General features: G+C 46.5%; 1 long non-coding RNA gene across 1 annotated transcript in view; it reads left to right on the top strand.

Moving 5' to 3' along the window:
* LOC142796355 (uncharacterized) overlaps positions 1-19,432 on the top strand; it is a 54,242-nt gene extending 34,810 nt beyond the window's left edge. Inside the window, exon 2 of the long non-coding RNA XR_012893776.1 lies at positions 19,099-19,432. This is a non-coding gene — a long non-coding RNA (uncharacterized LOC142796355). The remainder of the gene's footprint in view (positions 1-19,098) is intronic.
* The last annotated feature ends 2,498 nt before the right edge of the window (positions 19,433-21,930 follow it).

The following is a 21,930-nucleotide window of genomic DNA, read 5'->3' as shown; positions in this document are numbered from 1 at the left end:
AAAATAATGCTCTGCTTGCCATAATTAGTACTTATTTTAGGTAAGACAACATTGTTATTACATGCATACCTTCTGGTATTGTCGTTTATTAGATATGATCGGGATATAATGCCATCGCATTGACTGAAGTGTTTTTTTGAATAAGACTTTGGTGATGCTTTACATGATGAGTTACGAAACTGAAAAAATGCAGTTAGATTGCAAAAGATACTTAGCTTTGTAGTTAAATGCGCTAAATGTAATTATCCCAATAGCTTGTCAGATAAGGTCATGAGCACCTTGTGAAGTCGTCATACACTTTTGTGTCTCATCTCTTGCCCACAGTTTGTGGGCACTTTAGGGAGGGCCTAGAAATATTTCTATGAGTCTACATTAATTCGTCCTTCACCCAGCTCATGCAGACTACAAGATCGCTCGCATTGCAAACGTTTCAATTTTGCACTCTGAGGACAGGTGCTACATTGTTTATTTTATTATAACAAAGTTCACGAACAACTGTTTACAATAAACACCATTTGTTAAGGGGGCCAACTTGTGCCTAGAATGAAAGCCGCGGGGGCGTCTAGTGGCTATGGTACTCAACTGCTGATCCGCAGGTCGCAGGATTGAATCTCGGCTGCGGCAGCGGCATTTTAGGGGCGAAGCTCCTTAGGGTGTGGGTCTGTTCTTCCTTCGTTGTAGTATGTAGCCACCAGTGGCACATACCTGCTCTAGATTGGGTATGCGCCACAAGGGATGCAAGATGGGAGATTGGAGTGTTCACTAGATGAATGCACAGACGGACGCATGGACGGGCTGACAGACTAGCAGATGGACGAACGTGCAGAGTTGGTGTGTGCCTCAGGTGATGCGAGATGGTGGCACTTGGAGTGTTTATAGACGAGTGGTCGCGCGGACGGACGGATGGTCCCGTGGACCGACGGAAGCACGGACGGGCTGACGAAGGCTTCACCTTACTCATCAGCATTCACTCTGTGCACAGTGCAAGAGAAATAATTTAGCTGCGAACACTTTCTGCCAGTTGCAGTTTCGTCGGGGGTGCTGCGATATGGGGGCTTAAGAAACTTATTGCGACGAGGCGAACACGCGTTTTCCTTCATTTTTTTTTCACCTCATTGCCTTTTTTTCAACCGTGCACGCTAGCAACTATAGCTAGGAACGCATATCGCGTTTCTCGCGACCATGCTCTCGACCGAAAAATCCGACATGTGGTGAACGCCGAACTTGGTTACACGATGTCAGAAATAAAAAAAGATTATACTTCTCACGTGTGCAACGCCGTTACAAACGCTACGCACGCAGCTCGTCTTCTGTGGTACATGCGCCGGCCGCGGTCGCGTGGAAAACGCTGCGACATGGGGTTGAGAGGAGGAAAGAGGCGAACATTATGTGGACGCGCCGTAGGGCAGAGTGTCCACACCTAAATTATTTTTCTTACACCGTGACTCTATAAATATGCTGTGATTTTATTTTGGTGAAGGCGAAAATGCTATAGGCCTGTGTGCTCAGATCTGGGTGCATGTTGTAACGCCTGCGAGACCACACCGAACGTCAATGCCTAGGCCTGCAAAAGGCAATCTGTGTCAAGGCCAGCAATCGAGCCCGCCTGATGCGATCAACTCAACGACATCATGAAGCCGCGGCGCCGGTCTGTCACGCAACGCACCGCGAGCTCCCTCAGCCCACGAGCCCATGAAGCTATCGGCGTCTTCCAGTCTGGCGAGTCCTATGCAATGCGTGGCAACATCTCTCGTCCTTGGTGCAACCACGCTCAGCGGCAGACCCCATTGGAGGATTCCGACATCAGGGCCAGCGGCTCTTCTGGTTGGACATTTGGTTACTCAAAGGATCCACCCGGTGCCTATAAAAAACGCCCTGCGGCACGTCACCAACAGAAGACGTATGTGTCAGAGAAGAGAGCTCGGCTCTTCAAGTCTCTAAGCTGTCAGCCTCAGTGCTGAATTTGTAATGTCTCTATTTTTTTGCTGCACATAAACTTTGTTTTAACTCACCGTCATCTCGTCCGCTCGTTCATCAGCTCTGCGCAGAAGCAGTCGCAAGCTGAGTAACAGACGCTACCAAACGGCTGGTGACCGTGTCGGCGAAGTTAGGAGCAGTGGCGCCTTCGGGACCATGTTAACGTCGCGCCTTTGTAACAATGTTAAAGAACCTCAGGTGGTCGATATTTCTGGAGCCCTTCACTACGGCATCTCTCATAATCAAATGGTGGTTTTGGGACCCAGGTAGTCGAAATTTCAGGAACCCTCTACTTCGGCGTCTCATAATCATATGGTGGTTTTATGACCCAGGTGGTCGAAATTTCCGGAGCCCCTCCAATATAGCGTCTCTCATAATCATATGGTGGTTTTGGGACCCAGGTGGTCGAAATTACTGGAGCCGTCCACTACGGCGTCTCTCATAATCATATGGTGGCTTTGTGACCCAGGTGGTCGAAAGTTCAGGAGCCCGCTACTACGGCGTCTCTCATTATCATAAAGTGTTTTGGGACCCAAGTGGTTGCAATTTCCGGAGCCCATCACTTGGCGTCTCTCATAATCATAAGGTGGTTTTGGGACCCAGGTGGTAGAAATTGCCGGAGCCCTCCACTACCGCGTCTCTCATAATCATATGGTGGTTTTGGGACCCAGGTGGTCGAAATTTCAGGAGCCCGCTACTACAGCGTCTCTCATTATTATATGGTGGTTTTGTGACCCAGGTGGTCAAAATTTCAGGAGGCTTCTACTACGGCGTCTCTCATAATCATGTGGTGGTTTTGGAACCCAGGTGTTCGCGATTTCTGGAGCCCATCACTACAGCGTCTTTCATAATCATATGGTAGTTTTGGGACCCAGGTGGTCAAAATTTCCAGAGCCCCTCCACTATAGCGTATCTCATAATCATATGGTGGCTTTGGGACCCAGGTGGTAGAAATTGCTGGAGCCCTACACTACCGTGTCTCTCATAATCATATGGTGGTTTTGGGACCCAGGTGGTCGAAAGTTCAGGAGCCCGCTACTACAGCGTCTCTCATTATTATATGGTGGTTTTGGGACCCAGGTAGTCGAAATTTCAGGCCTCTACTACGGCGTCTCTCATAATCATATGGTGGTTTTGGGACCCAGGTGTTCGCGATTTCTGGAGCCCATCACTACGGCGTCTTTCATAATCATATGGTAGTTTTGGGACCCAGGTGGTCGAAATTTCAGGAGGCTTCTACTACGGCGTCTCTCATAATCATATGGTGGTTTTGGGACCCAGGTGTTCGCGATTTCTGGAGCCCGTCACTACAGCGTCTTTCATAATCATATGGTAGTTTCGAGACCCAGGTGGTCAAAATTTCCAGAGCCCCTCCACTATAGCGTTTCTCATAATCATATGGTGGCTTTGGGACCCAGGTGGTAGAAATTGCCAGAGCCCTACACTACGGCGTCTCTCATAATCATATGGTAATTTTGGGACCCAAGTGGTCGAAATTTCCGGAGCCCTCCGCTACGGCGTCTCTCATAATCATATGGTGGTTTTGGGACCCAGGTGGTCGAAATTTGACGAGGCCTCTACTACGACGTCCCTCATAATCATATGGTGGTTTTGGGACCCAGGTGTTCGCGATTTCTGGAGCCCATCACTACGGCGTCTTTCATAATCATATGGTAGTTTTGGGACCCAGGTGGTCGAAATTTCCAGAGCCCCTCCACTATAGCGTATCTCATAACCATATGGTGGCTTTGGGACCCAGGTGGTCGAAATTTCTGGAGCCCTCCGCTATGGCGTCTCTCATAATCATATGGTGGTTTTGGGACCCAGGTGGTCGAAAGTTCAGGAGCCCGCTACTGCGGCGTCTCTCATTATCATAAAGTGGTTTTGGGGACCCAAGTGGTTGCGATTTCCGGAGCTCATCACTTGGCGTCTCTCATAATCATATGGTGGTTTTGGGACCCAGGTGGTCGAAATTTGAGGAGGGCTCTACTACGGCGTCTCTCATAATCATATGGTGGTTTTGGGACCCAGGTGTTCGCGATTTCTGGTGCCCATCACTACGGCGTCTTTCATAATCATATGGTAGTTTTGGGACCCAGGTGGTCGAAATTTCCAGAGCCCCTCCACTATAGCGTATCTCATAATCATATGGTGGCTTTGGGACCCAGGTGGTAGAAATTGCCGGAGCCCTAGACTACCGCGTCTCTCATAATCATATGGTAGTTTTGGGACCCAGGTGATCGAAATTTCCGGAGCCCTCTGCTACGGCGTCTCTCATTATCATAAAGTGGTTTTGGGACCCAAGTGGTTGCGATTTCCGGAGCCCATCACTTGGCGTCTCTCATAATCGTATGGTGGTTTTGGGACCCAGGTGGTCGAAATTTCAGGCCTCTACTACGGCGTCTCTCATAATAATGTGGTAGTTTTGGGACCCAGGTGGTCGAAATTTCAGGAGGCTTCTACTACGGCGTCTCTCATAATCATATGGTGGTTTTGGGACCCAGGTGTTCGCGATTTCTGGAGCCCATCACTACGGCGTCTTTCATAATCATATGGTAGTTTCGAGACCCAGGTGGTCAAAATTTCCAGAGCCCCTCCACTATAGCGTTTCTCATAATCATATGGTGGCTTTGGGACCCAGGTGGTAGAAATTGCCAGAGCCCTACACTACGGCGTCTCTCATAATCATATGGTAATTTTGGGACCCAAGTGGTCGAAATTTCCGGAGCCCTCCGCTACGGCGTCTCTCATAATCATATGGTGGTTTTGGGACCCAGGTGGTCGAAATTTGACGAGGCCTCTACTACGACGTCCCTCATAATCATATGGTGGTTTTGGGACCCAGGTGTTCGCGATTTCTGGAGCCCATCACTACGGCGTCTTTCATAATCATATGGTAGTTTTGGGACCCAGGTGGTCGAAATTTCCAGAGCCCCTCCACTATAGCGTATCTCATAACCATATGGTGGCTTTGGGACCCAGGTGGTCGAAATTTCTGGAGCCCTCCGCTATGGCGTCTCTCATAATCATATGGTGGTTTTGGGACCCAGGTGGTCGAAAGTTCAGGAGCCCGCTACTGCGGCGTCTCTCATTATCATAAAGTGGTTTTGGGACCCAAGTGGTTGCGATTTCCGGAGCTCATCACTTGGCGTCTCTCATAATCATATGGTGGTTTTGGGACCCAGGTGGTCGAAATTTGAGGAGGGCTCTACTACGGCGTCTCTCATAATCATATGGTGGTTTTGGGACCCAGGTGTTCGCGATTTCTGGTGCCCATCACTACGGCGTCTTTCATAATCATATGGTAGTTTTGGGACCCAGGTGGTCGAAATTTCCAGAGCCCCTCCACTATAGCGTATCTCATAATCATATGGTGGCTTTGGGACCTAGGTGGTAGAAATTGCCGGAGCCCTAGACTACCGCGTCTCTCATAATCATATGGTAGTTTTGGGACCCAGGTGGTCGAAATTTCCGGAGCCCTCTGCTACGGCGTCTCTCATTATCATAAAGTGGTTTTGGGACCCAAGTGGTTGCGATTTCCGGAGCCCATCACTTGGCGTCTCTCATAATCGTATGGTGGTTTTGGGACCCAGGTGGTCGAAATTTCAGGAGCCCGCTACTACAGCGTCTCTCATTATTATATGGTGGTTTTGGGACCCAGGTGGTCGAAATTTCAGGAGGCCTCTACTACGGAAGGAAGAAAAATAGAGGGAAAAGAAAGGCAAGGAGGTTAACCAGCCTATAGGCAGCCGGCTCTACTACGGCGTCTCTCATAACCATATGATGGTTTTGGGACCCAGGTGTTCGCGATTTCTGCAGCCCATCACTACAGCGTCTTTCATAATCATATGGTAGTTTTGGGACCCAGTTGGTCGAAATTTCCAGACCCCCTCTACTATAGCGTATCTCATAATCATATGGTGGTTTTGGGACCCAGGTGGTAGAAATTGCCGGAGCCCTACACTACCGCGTCTCTCTTAATCATATGGTGGTTTTGGGACCCAGGTGGTCGAAATTTCAGGAGGCCTCTACTACACCGTCTCTCATAATCATATGGTGGTTTTGGGACCCAGGTGTTCGCGATTTCTGGAGCCCATCACTATGGCGTCTTTCATGATCATATGGTAGTTTTGGGACCCAGGTGGTCGAAATTTCCAGAGCCCCTCCACTATAGTGTATCTCATAATCATATGGTGGCTTTGGGACCCAGGTGGTAGAAATTGCCGGAACCCTAGACTACCGCGTCTCTCATAATCATATGGTGGTTTTGGGACCCAGGTGGTCGAAATTTCAGGGGCCCGCTACTACGGCGTCTCTCATAATCATACGGTGGTTTTGGGACCCAGGTGGTCGAAATTTCAGGAGGCGTTTACTACGGCGTCTCTCATAATCATATAGTGGTTTTGGGACCCAGGTGTTCGCGATTTCTGGAGCCCATCACTACGACGGCTTTCATAATCATATGGTAGTTTTGGAACCCAGTTGGTCGAAATTTCCAGAGCCCCTCCACTATAGCGTATCTCATAACCATATGGTGGCTTTGGGACCCAGGTGGTAGAAATAGCCGGAGCCCTACACTACCGCGTCTCTCATAATCATATGGTGGTTTTGGGACCCAGGTGGTCGAAAGTTCAGGAGCCCGCTACTGCGGCGTCTCTCATTATCATAAAGTGGTTTTGGGACCCAAGTGGTTGCGATTTCCGCAGCCCATCACTTGGCGTCTCTCATAATCATATGGTGGTTTTGGGACCCAGGTGGTCGAAATTTCAGGAGCCCGCTACTACAGCGTCTCTCATTGTTATATGGTGGTTTTGGGACCCAGGTGGTCGAAATTTCAGGAGGCCTCTACGACGGCGTCTCTCATAATCATATGGTGGTTTTGGGACCCAGGTGTTCGCGATTTCTGAAGCCCATCACTACGGCGTCTTTCATAATCATATGGTAGTTTTGGGACCCAGTTGGTCGAAATTTCCAGAGCCCCTCCACTATAGCGTATCTCATAATCATATGGTGGCTTTGGGACCCAGGTGGTAGAAATTGCCGGAGCCCTACACTACCGCGTCTCTCATAATCATATGGTGGTTTTGGGACCCAGGTGGTCGAAATTTTAGGAGCCCGCTACTACGGCGTCTCTCATAATCATATGGTGCTTTTGGGACCCAGGTGGTCGAAATTTCAGGAGGCCTCTACTACGGCGTCTCTCATAATCATATGGTGGTTTTGGGACCCAGGTGTTTGCGATTTCTGGAGCCCATCACTACGGCGTCTTTCATAATCATATGGTAGTTTTGGGACCCAGTTGGTCGAAATTTCCAGAGCCCCTCCACTATAGCGTATCTCATAATCATATGGTGGCTTTGGGACCCAGGTGGTAGAAATTGCCGGAGCCCTACACTACCGCGTCTCTCATAATCATATGGTGGTTTTGGGACCCAGGAGGTCGAAATTTTAGGAGCCCGCTACTACGGCGTTTCTCGTAATCATATGGTGCTTTTGGGACCCAGGTGGTCGAAATTTCAGGAGGCCTCTACTACGGCGTCTCTCATAATCATATGGTGGTTTTGGGACCCAGGTGTTCGCGATTTCTGGAGCCCATCACTACGGCGTCTTACATAATCATATGGTGGTTTTGGGACCCAGGTGGTCGAAATTTCTGGAGCCCTCCGTTACGGCGTCTCTCATAATCATATGGTGGTTTTGGGACCCAGGTGGTCGAAATTTCAGGAGGCCTCTACTACGGCATCACTGATAATCATATGGCCGTTTTGGAATGTTTAACCCCACATCAACTTATGACCAGAACAAAAATAGAATCACAAAGAAAGAACATCTGTCGATATCAGCGCACTGGTCCCTTGGTCAGAGCTTGCGCGCATGCAGGGCTGGCAGGTGCGCTGCTGCTGGCTTTGCTTGACGTAGCGAGGGTGTTGGTATTTTCTCGGTCTGTGATGCTTGCAGTGCGGTGCGCATAATACTTGAGCACTAGCAGTTTCTGTGGCATTATATCTGGGCATAACGAACACATGGTTTTCTTGCCAAATAAGGCAAAATGGCTCAAACAACCTATCCAGGTCTCTACCTCGCTATAGCAGCAGAGATATTCAATTTACAAGTTACAAATATAACTTGTAAAATATACATGTGGTAACAACACACAGCACCATTTTGAGTGTACTTCAGAACATAACTTGGTTGCAAAATATTGTAAAATATAATTAAATACCAGTGGAACAACCTAAGCATCAATATTGTCATTGAATAGTAACTCAGAGTTGATGTATTTTGGAGCTCTCGCACTAAACGATAGAGTCCACTCTTGTAAACAATGTTACTGGTATCTCGTTGAGGATTGGTGAAATTATGAAAGGGTTCTTCTGACAACCCCTTGATATAGGCAAGGTAAATCGCTGTATATTATAAGACATGTAGGACAGGTGCTTGCCATTTTGTATTCGATGTTCTCTCTGTCTTCTTCTTGCTCCATTCCTTAGAGGACCCCTCTCCAAGCCACCTAGTGTGATTTTTGAAGTCTTTTCTTCCTATGTTGCACCTTAGTGGGGAATGTTAGCAGCCGACAGAAAAAAGGTTGTGTTCTCGATGCTTCAACTGGGTGTAGTAAAACTGATCTCTAGTATCACAAACTTGTTTTCCTGCACTTGAGTGTCAAACATGACCCACTCAGTATAAATGTTTGCAGAGCGGTCAACAACCGAATTGCACCGCAATAAACCTTTAATTCCAAGTTGTGCTTGCATTTGGTAATAGTACTTGTGCCTGCAGTTTAGTTTTTCTTCCTTAAAGGAGCACTGACATCAAATTTCAAGATCGAGATGTGACCATCATTCGATCGCTTGGTATGCATAGGTTTTTTTGGCCAAATTTGAATGGTATCCATCGCATGGAAGTTATTTTAATTCAATGTCAAACAGCGTAGAAAAGCTAAGGAGAAAATACGATAGATAGACTGCGACATCGACACTAGTGCTACATGTTCAGTGTGATACATTCCACAAATACTATCCTGAGTGACGATACGCTAGTAACAATGACGTCAACGACCTGAGTGTTCGGAGCCGACTTCCGGCCATGCCCTGACTTATAGTTCTCCTTGCTGTGTTGAAGCGTGCGTGTGATTCATCGTGTTGCATCGACTGATTTGACATATGCTCCGCAGTGTGAGTACGACCATTCAGAGTAACAACACGTGCGAGAATGTCGGGGAACCACTGCGCAGAGGGAACCGGCACGTCGAGGCGCGGAAAAAACAAAAATTGCGTGGCGTTTCATGCATTTCCAAGCCACGAATCTCAATGCAGCCAGTGGGTTGACTTTGTACACGCCGATGGACAGAGGGGCTGGATGCCTAAGAAGAACAGCCGTAATTGCTCACTTCACTTTGCGCCGAGCTGCCACAGGGTAAATCCTGTGTTGGCGAACGAGTTGGGTTTCACTGGCAGTACGAGGCTCCTTCTCGAAGCTTAGGCTAAAACGCATGGAGGGGCTTTAGTCTACATCATCAGAGACACAGCTGGGCTGACTGCACGTGCGCTCCTAGCAGACAAAATTCCAGTGTGCGTGACGTCACCATTTTTTGTGTAAGCAGCATCAGCTGAGCAGTGGCCGCGGGGCTGCGCTGACAGCACTACAATTTGGCGGTCTTTCGAGCCATTTTGGACCACGTTCCATAGCGGATGTATTGATCAATATTACAGATATTAATTCATACCTCAGATGCGTTTTAGGTCGCGAATCGCTACTAAGGGGTTGATAGCTACCCGTTGGCCCAAAACTCTTGACATGAGTAAATTTGATGTCAGTGCTCCTTTAACGAAAGGCACCTTTTCTTGCTAGGTGGCTTCCTTGACTGGAAGCCCTTCTTCCAGTGTTTTTGACGGATTCTTCAACAAGACCACAGTCGCTTTTCTTGTACCAGACTAGACCCTCTCGGGAGGGGCTGAGTTCCGGCATTCGCACAGAGTGCCACTTTCTATACTTCTATATCGTGAAGTTCCTTGTAGTTTGTTTTCCTGGCCTCACCTCTGCAGGTTGCAATAGCTTGTTTTCACTACAAATGAGAAAATGAATTTTTTCATTCACAGCTGTTTTTCTAGGCACTATTACACCAAAACAAGATGCTGTGAATCTTTTCTTTTGTTCTTCATGCCAGAATGGTTTATTTTGCCCCTAGTCATTTTCTTTAGCTCATCAGCTTCTTGCATGGACAATGGGCATGTCATGCCTTCCTTAACTTCACCGCTTAGAGTATATGAGAGAAGGTTGATAGGTGCCTTGTATGCCTGCATTACATGTCACACTTGGGTGGCAGGTTTCACCTGGACGACAATTTCTTTCTTGGATGTTGTCTGCAAGCATGGTGCAGAACTTGCTTTTTTTAAAGCCAGCACAGAGGCAAGAGCCTCTGTGCTGGCAGGGAGTGTCACTACAACCTTTGTGTTAATAAATGAGTCTGTTCTCCTTGTTGCTTTGGTACTTTTCGAGGAATGTGCTTGCAAAACAAAAATTTCGTAAAGTTTGTAACTAGGAGCTTCCACTTACCAAAGTTAACTGGTGCCCCATGTTCTCGGCTTTGATTTACGTGACATGGTCTTGGGTGTGAATAAATGGCCCATTCTCTGAATGTCCAACATGTGCCACTGCAAAGCCGAAACATCTTTACAGATGTAGCCAGCACCAGCTGAACAAGGACAATGGCTGTATTTCACTTTATTTTCATGCACACAACAGGCACTACATTGTACAGCTTGTCTGCTGGAAGTGATGCCTCAACTTTTGCATTGATAAGTGTAGTTTTGTTATGATCAAGCGGTATGCGTGACACTTTGTTCACCTCGAGCTCGGTTGCTCAGGGACATCTTCATTAATTGAAGGAATGTGATAGCCGGTGCTTGCATCAAAACACTGTGGCTCAGTTACACACCTAACTGGCAAAGAAAAAACTGCACTATGGCTGGGTGCTACAGTCGTACACTGCGTAAGTGACTGAACAGAACTTTAGTTTGTGATGTGCACAGGAATCGAGTAATTGTGGCACATGATGCAGCTGTGAGGCACAGCAGGTGGAGTGATGTTGCATGCGGGCAAAGTCAGACTTGTTACTAGTGAAAGCTAGAATGCAGGCACTGAATGGATGTGCTGGAGTGAAGCATTCACTGTTTCTCAAGCAGAAAGCTGCAGCTCAGCGAGTTGTCTCTTTGTCTTGTTTTCTTCTTTGACTTGCTTCTTCTTCTGAGCTTCCCGATACGCACAATGATGTCATACAGCTGAAACGAGTGTCCTCAATTTCTATTATTAGGTTGTTGTGGGTAAGGCATTTGAAATGTCTGACACACTTTTCACTTGTCTACACAAGCATGCCACTTGACACTGAATCCTCCTTCTGTAGTTGCCTCACTCAGATCAAGCAGAATGTAAAATTTCACTAATCTGCAGAAGTCAACTTGATTTCTGAACAAATGTGGTGGTTAGCTGCCTAGACTGAGTGCACAACTTTATCAATGCTCATATAAGCAAGTTTGAGGAAGAGCACGGGGGACAAGAAACTGCAGTTGATGAAGAATGAGATAACGCATTCTGCAGATAACTTTCTAGTTTCAGGAAAGGTAGTTAGGGTGATAGGGCAGCTGGCCAAGTCAACAAATTAACTTTATTGCTGCACAAGAAATAACACAAATATTTAACTTAGAGGTGTGGTCCGTTTTATGTAAAACCAAGGGTAAGCTTACTCCTTTGGTTGTCAGTCCTTGGTGACTTGCAAATCCTTCGGTTGGTCGCTGTGCCACGGGTACAGAAGAGCGTCTCCTGGTCTGGTGGGCTCTTTGCAACCTATCATCTCATTTTTTCCCCCATGGGTTCTCACCGTAGCCCTTCTAAAGGGACGATAACTAGGGATATACTAGACAAGGCTGCCCTTGCTGCTGAAGTGTATCGTCTCAAGCAGGACACATTGCACCACGTTACTCCCATCAGCCAGCTGGAGTGTTAGCTCGGAAGCTTAACTGACGATCATGATACTCTCAAGCACACACATGATATCTACAAATTCCAAGGCAATAGACTAGGCTGCTTGTCTTAAGCACGACAGATTGCACCAAGCTACTCACATCGGCCAGCTGAAGTGTGAGCTGGGAAGCTTAACTGGCGAACATGATGGTCTCAAGCACACACGTGATATCTACAAATTCCATGGCAATAGACAAAGGCTGTCCTTGCAGCTAAGTGGATCGTGTCAATCAGGACACATTTCACCACGTTACTTTCATCAGACAGCTGGAGTGTGAGCTGGGAAGCTTAACTGAAGAACATGATGGTCTCAAGCACACACACCTAATATCTACAAATTTCAAGGCAATGGACAAGGCTGCCCTTGCAGCTGAAGTGGATCGTCTCAAGCAGAACACATTGTACCACGCTACACCCATCAGCTAGCTAGAGTGTGAGCCAGGAAGCTTAACTGACGAGCATGATGGTCTCAAGCACACACATGATATCTACAAATTATAAGGCAATAGACAAAGGCTTCTCTTGCAGCTTAAGTGGATCGTCTTAAGCAGGACACTTTGCGGCACTTTACTCACATCAGCCAGCTGGAGTGTGAGCTGTGAAGCTTAACTGATGAACATGTTTGGCACACAACGTAATATCTACAAATTCCAAAGCAACCACCATGAATAATGAGTACGACCGCCCTATTTCTGACCTGGAAAACAATGTTCACACTCTGGAGAAACAGCTGGAAACGAGGATGGTCAAGTGACAGCAGCATATGTGTGATGCCAAGACATCCTGGAGCGACAAAATCAATAATCTTTTAACTCGGATCTTGAATATGAATCAACAGATGCCTGAAGTCCCGCAGGAGAGCAGTCACGTGGAGAAAATGCTTGCAAATGCCTAGCAGCGCCTCAAGGATCATCGGTGCATCAAGTTCTGGAGAAGGATACTTAACTGGCAAACGTGTGGGGAAGTCATGAAGACCATCAAATCAAACATGTTTTTCATTTTGTCTTTCGTTTACAGAATAAAACGAAAAAAGTTGGCAAGAGGAAAAGCTGCTTCATGGCAGCTTGACAGAGCTCCTGCCATCTGTACATAGGCAACATACAGGAAAATACATAAGCATAATATAAATACAGAATAAAGCAACCATGTTCACTTCACACTTCAGTGGCCTCACAGAATGTCTGTAACATAATATGAAATAAAGGTATAAAGACAAACAGTGCAAGCAATAAATAAGAACACTGCTGAAACTACACCGCTATATGTACTTACTTATTACTATAAGTTTGTACACACCACTTTGTCATACTATCATTTGTGACAATGAGGCACAGTTTAATGAAGTAACGAAAGTTTATTTCAGGTCTAAAGTTTTTTTTTTTATGTCACACAGAGATCCAGGATTTCTTGTTTTGTTAGTGTTAATATATCTATGTCTCGTGCATGGCATGCGTTTATTGGAAGTGGCAATGTGTGTTTAACTCTCTCTCTCTACCGTAATGTGTGCGAGAGAAAGGAATTTAATATGGTGGTTTGTACCTAAGGGGTTCAATTACTATGCAATTGTATCCTTTAAGCTTACTAGCATGAAAAAACCAACAGCATGAAAAATTGAGCGCTGTCTAGTCAAACTGATTCTGTGCTAAAAAACCAATTGTTTTGTAGCCAATGGCGGAAAGTGTCGAGCACGTGCAAAAGTTTTTAGTTCTTGTTTCTTTCTCACCTCGGTGATGTAAGTTTTATCTTCAATAACTGTGTTTATTTGGTGTGTGCGCACCCACGAGGCGGCACACGACATGTTACGTTTTTCTGAAGTTTGTTTTTGTTGCAAAGTCCTCGCTTCTGTGTCTCTTAGGGAATTGGTGTCATACGTAGAAGTATGCATTAAAGTAGCATTTTGGATATTGTAACGGCAGAATAATTTAAATGATGCTATTTAAAGCTGGGCAATGAAGGCACTTATTTTGTCGTGCAGTTTCCTATTTCAGGTATTAAAGGGTAATGTAAAAAAAAAGAAGAGAGGGCATGGGAAGAGGTCCCGTCTCCTTTCTTGTAGTTGCATCGTTTTTTTTTTTTTTCGTCCTTAAAATATGAATTATGAAAGTTTAAGTGTGGCATAACTTTCTTAAGCCACAAAGAAAATTACCACCATTGTCTTTACTCTCACATGAAATCGCTGTACATTAAAATAAACTAATTGCTTAAGATCTTGGTTCTGTATGAAGTTTTTAAAATCAAAGCTGTTTCACAGTCCGAGCAATGCCTGAGCATGAGCGATAGACTTATGATATTGTGCTGCAACATCAAACTTGAGGAAAGGTGGTCAACAATGCAACACAATGCTATGCAACAGAAGTCTACCTGCCATCTTTGCATGTGTATTCGAGTTTAACCAGTTCACTCGAACTGTCTATAAAAGACAGAGACGGACGGCATGCTTGTCTTCTTCCTCTACGTTTTAAGGTGACGGTACCACCGTCGCCATCTTGCGAGTAGTTTCTGCTTGAGCCACCAGAAGACGCCAGTAAGTCACGTTTGGAAAAAAGGGAGGAAAATGCACTCTCCGCCGTCGTAGCATGCAGTGGCAAAGAGCCTGTCCCTGCTGGAACTAATCCATTCTTTTCGGGGGTGCCGCTGCTCCCATATCTTCTTTGAAACATTTCAAATGTGCGTGACGCCCCCCCCCCCCCCCGCTCCCCAATAACAACAACAGCAACAAAAAAAGGCACGGACCCGAGAGCCTTTGTACTCCCATGCAACTGTGCGGAAAAGAGGTGCCTCTCTCTCTCCTATAATGGTTTGATTTTTGAACCGACTCTTTCTCTTCCTCGCTAAAAAAGAGTAAAAAGAAAAAGAGTAGTTCTCGAGGAAGTTCTTCAGTGGCCCTGAATACCGGCAGTGTTGGGTCGCGTGGAACAACACCGACAACAACGCCGACCTTGTGCACGTGCATAGTAGTTATAGATTTCTCCACTGTCAGCAGCTTTCGTTCGACTGTGAATGTAGTGTGGGTGTCGCGCATGGTCCGCTTGATACTTATGTCGCTACATTCATGAGCTACCCAGGAAGCTCCTTTCCACTACTTCCTGGCTATCATTACACAAAGCCCCTTTTCCGTGCCTTGCAGTGAGCCAAAAATGGTGATTTTGTATGCATGAACGACAGAAGGGCTTTGCCTTTTTGCTAGCGAGAACACTATGAGCCTCATGCATCCCAAAACAGATGTATGGGGCGCAGCTGTAAACAGATGTATGGGGCCGCAGGTGGCTATCAGTGGCGCCTCTATAGGCGGTGCACAAGGCGTATACACGAATGCGCTGCTCAGCTTTAGCGAAACATATGAGAGACAATTTTTTCATCTATAAAACGAGTCCTCCTAGCACCGCACCGAAGAGCGCAAGTCGTAACACAGATGCGAATTGCGTCCTTTTGGGAGTATTGAATAATAAAATGCGTAAGGGCTCTTTCTCAGCGAAACCCAACCTATCTGTATAGACCTAGAGTCGACACCCGAAAACTAGCTCAGCTTTTCCAAGAGGCTGTCCAATAAGGCACACGGAAGCGATTGTTCTTGTACTAAAATTATAATTTCATCCCGCAGGTTGGCTGCTAATGGCAAAGTCGGGCAACATTGGGCAATGTGCATTATTTTCAGCTGTCTAGATAGCAGCAACGTAATGTAAGAGATGAATAAAACAGAACACAGAGAGAGACGGCACTTGAACGAAGAACGCATTCAGTGCGAAATCTCCACCGAAGCATCGAGAAGGTTGGTCCTGACAAGGACCGTTTTTTTTTTTCTGGCTTTCTTGCTTCTGCTAGAGGTGGTGGATATCACCGCATCCTTTTTCGCCGTCTTAGGAAACGGCACACTGCCATGCACGGTTGTAACACCGGGCATGAGTGTCTTGCGTTGGCGTCCGCTGCTCCTATTCCCTGTAAACACACAAACATGATACGAACTGCTGAAATAATGCTTTTTTCTAGAATGGGCTTATATTTCGATGTTGTTAGAATCACTGCATAAATATAGTGCAGTGGTTGTCCCATCAGTTCCGCGACATTTCTCACAATATGCTTCAAATAAATTACAACATGACAGGCGCAGAGAGAGCTACTTTTTCAGGAGCTCAGATAAAACGTTAAAAAAATGTCTTTAGGAACGGTGTTTCTCGGGCATCAATACAAATTGTTCCGTGCTATGAACAGCGTCGAGTTAGGCTGGTCTAGAAAGTGAATTTGTTTCAATGCTATCACAGCAAGTTGATCCCAAACAAATCACACTCGGAATAGCTGACACAAGGAAACGCAGCGACACGGAAAGATAGTTACCACTCATATTTTGATTAGGCGCGAAGGGAAGATCACCGCTTATATTCCGCTTTATACCGTTGCAAGCTCAGTTACTTACAGGCATATTTAGTCCTTCTTGTACTTGGCTCTTTTGGCCTTCGGTGCTTCTCCATTCTTCGTTTTCTCCTTAGCCTCAATGGCAAGTCTGTTCCGCTCCGGACGGCGCACGTCCATGGACCGAGCAAGTCTGGAGTCTACAATCTCTGGAAGGATGCAGTCCTTGTAGAAGCGCAAAAGAAATGGTTCCATTTTCGCTCTCCAGAAAGCATCATCCCTGCGTATTTCCTGCACGTGTATACCTTTTGTGGTGTACACTACAAAGTCACAGATAATCCGCCCGGTGATGTGCAGCTGGCCCTGCACTTGATAAAAATAGCTGTGCGACCTAGAGAGAACCGGAGCGCCATCTCTTTGTTTTTTCTCCGAGAAGTTTCTTGCTGCTTCCAGTGGTTCATGTTCCTTGTACTTCAACGGGCATTTGACTTCCACAATTCGGTCTGTTCCAACCAGCCCATCCGGGGTAGCTGCCAAAAACCCGTGTTTCAGGTCAATAAAAAGCCCACATGGCTGAACAACCGTTTCTTTTTCTGTTGCATACAGTTGGAGTGCAACACTTTCGTGTTGCTTCCCGTGCTCTGTTGCGGCTGTTGTGAAGCCTTTGGGTTGAAGGAGCCGCTTCACCAGCGCATCACAAGGAGTGCTGTCTTTCCTTGTGCAGACAGCATAAAAATTGGAGGCGGTGAGGCGGAGCCTTCTTTGCTCGTGCCATTCGGGACTGCTGGCTTGCCCACGCGTCTCTTCTTCGATGCTTGCTCGCTTGCTGTCATCCACCTGTAGGTCCTGCAGCTGCCTTTCTGTGTTTGCAGACAATACGGCAGCCGACATGTCTGGCTTTTGACAACTTGGTCCATAATGGGGTGCCGAATTGCTGGCTGCGTGATTGCCGTATCTGCGCTCACGGTGGCCGCTCTCCTCAAATAGCCGCCTTTTGCGTGACATCGTCTGCCTTTTCATTTCGAATCTCCTCTGCATGTATTTCTTTAGGGTTGCAGCTGGGCTTGTGCAAGTGACAGCCTTGCTTGCTTTCACATGCCATTCAGGTCCCAGTTGAAAATGAAGCCCCGCACCTTGACAGCGATGCTCATAGGAGCCCTTCTGGCAACGATTTATCTGCTTTCCTCCAGAAAATTTAGCCACAAGGGACATAATGGCTTCAGCAAGATTGCTCGTGTCATCTGTGATGAGACGGTCTGCTTTGTCCGCAATCATGTTGGCTGCAGACATCAGCTTCACTTGTTGTATTTTAGGAACTGCTTGATACACGTTATCTGCCTTGCTTCCATTGCAAAAGTAGCTTTTGCAGCCATCGTGACTTCCAAAAACATGTAGCGGCCCATTCCTGAGGTCTGAAGCTAGCTCTTGAATAAGTCGTGATTTTTCTTTTTTCAGGTCTTCTGTGCTGCCATTGCAATCGCGCAGAATTTTGGCGTAGTGGCTCACAGCCTTCCGAGCTCCATTCTTAATTCGCTTGATTCTAGGAGCCGACAGCAACGAGCAAGTGCCCTTGCTTTCCTTAGCGATGCTATAAAGTCGAGAAGTATAGCACTTGACCACATGATTGGCGCACACATTTTTCTTTATGAAACGGCCATATTCTACTTTAGTCTGAAGCTGGTAGTATACTGACGAGTCTCCGTCGCCAATGAAAGTGCGATACTGCACACCATGCATTTCAGTGCTTCTTTGGAACCCTTCCACAAGAATATCGGCCTCCATGGCGCCAGAGCTTTGACTCCAGTTTCTGTAGCATGTGTGCTCTTTCGTCTGGCCTTTCTTGGAATAATATTCGCAAGTGCTGCACAGCTTGTTTCTCACGCCCAAGTAAAGCAGCTTTTGCGTGCGCTTTCCTACGATGACAGCCAGACCTGAGTTGGCAGAATACCTGTGGCCATGACTCCTGTGGGACCAACCGCCATCCACAACTACGTTGATCCATGGGGTACTGCCATCCTCGCAGAAGTCTCCTGCAGCCTCTGCGAGCCTTTTCTCTTGTTCGCCAGCCTCAGTCATTTCCTTCAGGAGGGCTACCTTCCACAACTGAAAAACAAGAAAAAAAGACGGCAGAGCTTTCAGCTATGTCTCAAGTTACCTTTGGCGGCTACATTCGCCTCTAAGCACCACATTTTGCAGGGTACTAAAAAATTGCTACAGTGTTGTCATTTCAATGAAAATTACTCGTTCGTAAGTGGTGCCCTAGCAGCCGCGAATAGTATGGAAGCGCAAAATGACATCGACTCCCTAACCGAGTGCATGAAACGGAAGCTTACTCACGATTCGTTTGATCGAGACAAACCATCCCTGAAAGCTTTCAAAGGCGCCGACTAATATGAATGAAGATATATTTGCGGTGACGCACCTAAATATTTCTTCATCTTGTCGGCATCTTTCTAAGTTTTTACCGCTGCACAAGTACTGTATCTATGCGAGACTATCCTCCTCACACCGCTTTTCACCGTTTTCTGCGTGGATATTTGAATGGGTCTACGCAGGTATTCTCCTGAACAGCACTGTAGCCACCTTACAGAATTCAGCAAGTGGTTCACTCAAAAGTATAGAGGAAAGGTTGCGCTTCTAAGGCACCTTGTGAATTAAAATACTCGGATACTGGGTGATTCATCGATGTCTTGATGTATATACAATATAGCAAAATGTGTCTCTTACCTTGCCAATGCTTTCCTCTCGCCGCAGGAACGATCCCTTGCTCATTGCAGGAATTTCCATGACGGACATTGCCTCTTCTAGGTGCGAGTGTCCAGAACCTATGCTCATAAAACCCCACACTGGAGCATCATTGACGCCTAGTGCCGTCTTTTCTGTTAGGGGTGTTGGCTCCGCTACAGGATCAGTGGTGACCTTCCTGTTTTCGGCGCATCCATTGCACTTGAATGTATATTCTGACCAGAAGCCTACTCTACGCTCTGTCTGCAGTTCAAAGAACCCACCATGTGGACTGGCGCAGCGATGGTTGCCGAGTTCTTGTATGGCCTTTATAAAATGAACAACTGAGACAACTCTTCTTCCAGAGATGTTCATGCATTGCGACGAAGTTTCATCCGAAGCATTTGAAAAGCAGAGATTTGGCAAGTGCTCGCCCACCCCTAGGCCGTCCCAGTAGTCTGCAGCAACCTCATCACAGACGTCAGAAGTCACTTCCGTACGAGGAATGGTACCTTCATTTGCAGTTTTGTCGCTGTTTGGGCTCTCAAAAATGGATTGTGGCCTCTCTCTGTAAAAATGAAATAACAAACCATTCGATACTCAAGATAGAAAATAAGATCAGCATTTTCATTGTTGCGTAAGCGCGTCATCGTGCTTGTTTCCATTATCGTACAGGAATAAAACTTTTGTAAACTTATTTGTCGAAGTGAAGTGAGAGCAAAAAAAAAAGGTCTCACTGTGCCCGTGCCATGCATATGAGCAGTATGACATACCACTGCGAGAAAGGTACGAAAGAATGCAAGGCTTACCTTTTCGTTCGCAAGGTGTTGAGATGTTTTCTGCGTTTCGCCGATAGTACCGTTGGCTTTCGCGAAAGGACCTTTCTCAGCTTCCCCATGATATGGAAGCGCAGTTTGACTGCAGGGCTCGAAGGCGCCAAATCACGCAATGCCGCAGTATCTCGCAGAACGCACGTCAAACACAAGTGAAAAACAGCGTTGAAAGCCGCAAAACTCACAAGCGAGCTACCACTCAACCAGACTGGCTGAGTCGACGTCGAAGTGGTGGTGATGAGTGTGGAGAACAGACGCTTATTTATGCAGCCCTTGAGGGAGCATGGCGTAGCGTCTCGGAAGTCCCGATTGGAGCACAAACAGTAATAGATATATGGATGGAGAGGGAGACAATTCGTTTCGTCTGATTTGTAAATGGATTTGTGTCTCCAGTTTGAAAGAGGTGAGAATAGTGACACCCGCGCCGACACTGTTCCCACTCTCAAGAACGTGTTTTGTTCGCGAATTCGATCCTTCTCTAGAATCCTACACTCCCAGGAATCCCGGTAGCTTTTTCAGCTTATCCCTTTCTCACAGACTGGAGAAGGCTGCAGGTGCCGAATAGACTTCAGCATCGAGCGGAATTCCCCATCCTTTCGTCCATGTGCTTGTATACTTGAGAAGGATACAGTTTTTATCATCTAGTTCAGATAAATTCACAACAGTCGCAGTTCCGTTTTTTCACATTAGTATTCGTAGTAGTCATATATCGATGCTTGTATAATGCACCCCTTTATTGTGTATCGCTTAGCACAAGTGCGTCCCACGTAAAACAGAAAGCCGTGCTTCATTTGCAACCACCGCCTAAGCAACTAAATTGCTTTATTCACAAGCGAACACGTGAAGCAAGCAATGCAACTCAAAGAACACTGCTTACATGTGACTGTATACTTTGTAGATAAGTGATTGTCACTCAGTGAAATAATGAAGATACGTATATGCGTATATATAAATTCTTTACTGTATGGGTTTATTTCAACACTTCAGAGCTATCTCTCAATCGGCCATGTGACCATGTCTATTTGTTTGGTTGCTTCCCCAAGTATACTCCACTCATACAACTATCACGCAAATAGCAGCACTTTCCTGGTGTGCTTCGGAAATAACTTTTATGGAAATGAATTCAGAGCGAACCTTGAACAAGAACTCTAATAATACCATATTCGATTAGATTTCTAATCGAAAAAGGAGGTATTTAATTAAGTTGATTTGCCTTTGGCAGTATTCGATTCAATGTGAAAAGTTAATATACGCGCTCCCCTACAAAATAAACAGCACAGTACACATGGTTGGGAAAGTTTAGAGGCCTCATCTAGCGCGAAAAGTGCCCGTCGCCATCTACGTGAGTGCTACAAAAAAAAAAATCGTTGGTTGACGTCACCTTATGACGTCACAGATCACCAAAATTTTTGTCATGACGTCATCACGTGACATCGCCGCTTGGTCAAAGGTGGGCAGATCCCCGAGGAACTGACAAACCGCGTGAGGTGCGGAAAGCTTTCGGGAAGGGGATCAATGCAGTCGACTGAGAAGAAAAAGAAGGCGGCTTTGGCGTTCGAATCCTCTTAGTCAAATGCACAAGGGACCTTGCGAGTTTTATTGGGGTAAATATTTCGCGCACATTCTGCGCACTTGAAGGGCTTGTGACGGCGCACCTGTCAGAGCCTGATCAGTTCGCGCACATGGCACTGCAGATCTTCTCATTCGTTTCAGAGCCGCAGCACAGTGGTGTGGTAAACGAAGCGATCACACAAAACGGTCGTTATAGGAAATTTGCACGCGCTCACCGATGCGAGCACTCATAGCGCCAGCATATGTGATGACCATCGCGAAAACCATCGCGAAAAAAGAAGGCTGTTCGAAAACAGCCTTCTTTTTTTTTTTTTTTTCACGTTTCGCCGACAGACATTTTTGAAATGCGACAGAAGCCCCGGAGCATGCGACTTAGCGCAAGGGTTTTAAAAAGGGCGCCCGCGGCTTCGCACGAAATAAATTTTTGTTACTTTGCTAAAGAGTACTCGCAAGCTGC

Source organism: Rhipicephalus microplus, chromosome 2 (genome assembly GCF_043290135.1).
Source record: "Rhipicephalus microplus isolate Deutch F79 chromosome 2, USDA_Rmic, whole genome shotgun sequence".
Classification (NCBI taxonomy): domain Eukaryota; kingdom Metazoa; phylum Arthropoda; class Arachnida; order Ixodida; family Ixodidae; genus Rhipicephalus; species Rhipicephalus microplus.
The sequence above is the reverse complement of the archived record's forward strand: the minus strand, read 5'-3'. Positions and strand labels throughout refer to the sequence as shown.